This window comes from Silene latifolia, chromosome 1 (genome assembly GCF_048544455.1).
Source record: "Silene latifolia isolate original U9 population chromosome 1, ASM4854445v1, whole genome shotgun sequence".
In the NCBI taxonomy this organism is placed as follows: domain Eukaryota; kingdom Viridiplantae; phylum Streptophyta; class Magnoliopsida; order Caryophyllales; family Caryophyllaceae; genus Silene; species Silene latifolia.
The window spans coordinates 164,168,318-164,169,136 of record NC_133526.1 but is presented as its reverse complement, the minus strand read 5'-3'; the positions used below and the strand labels follow the sequence as shown (position 1 = coordinate 164,169,136).

Genomic DNA, 819 nt, shown 5'->3' with positions numbered 1-819 from the left:
TTGTGGACATTCAACCAAATAACATTGAGTTTACCAACCCTTTTGCAAGAGAAGGAGAGGACAACCCAATACAAAACCCACCACAAAATCAACCCACAATGCCTAAATTTTTATCACATTCCGTACCAACCGAGGAGAACCTACCACATGGTACTCCTACACCACAACACTTACCGGTAATTTCATTGCCAAATCCGCGTTCATACAACTAGTTGAGAGAAGTCAATTTGGAGGGATGCCTAGTGAAGACCCTCACTCACATATGGAGACTTTTTGTGACTATTGTGATGCGATTTCTCAAACCGGGGTTACTCAAGACCAAATCAGATGGGTATTATTTCCTTTTTTCTTTGATTGGTGCTGCGAAGCAATGGTTGAAGAGCCTAGACAAGGCTACCCTTGGTATTGACTCATGGAAGAAATTAGCACTTGCTTTCTACAAAAAATTCTATCCTCCGGAGAACACCAATATGTTGAGAGCCCAAATCACCGGGTTCTAGCAAAGGGATGAGGAATAATTGTATGAAGCATGGGAGAGATTTAAGGACACTTGTTGTTCTTGTCCACACCATGGACTTAGCGAGTGGTTCCTTGTGCAATAATTTTGGAACGGTCTATATGAAGATTCCCGCAATATCCTCAACATGGGATCAAATGGGATGTTTACCGAAGTTGATGACAATCAAACATGCGCCAAAATCGAAGAGATAGCGGTTCATAATTCACAATATAGTAGACCTCGAAAGGCTACTAGAGGAGGAAAACATGAGGTAGATTCCATCACTCAATTGGGTGCTCAACTAAGTGTTCATATTGACA

General features: G+C 41.6%; 1 non-coding gene across 1 annotated transcript; it reads right to left on the bottom strand.

Moving 5' to 3' along the window:
• Nucleotides 1-470: 470 nt before the first annotated feature.
• On the bottom strand, nucleotides 471-577 carry LOC141620660 (small nucleolar RNA R71). Its single transcript, XR_012532012.1, has one exon. It is a non-coding gene; the product is annotated as a small nucleolar RNA R71 (small nucleolar RNA).
• Between the last annotated feature and the right edge of the window lie 242 nt (nucleotides 578-819).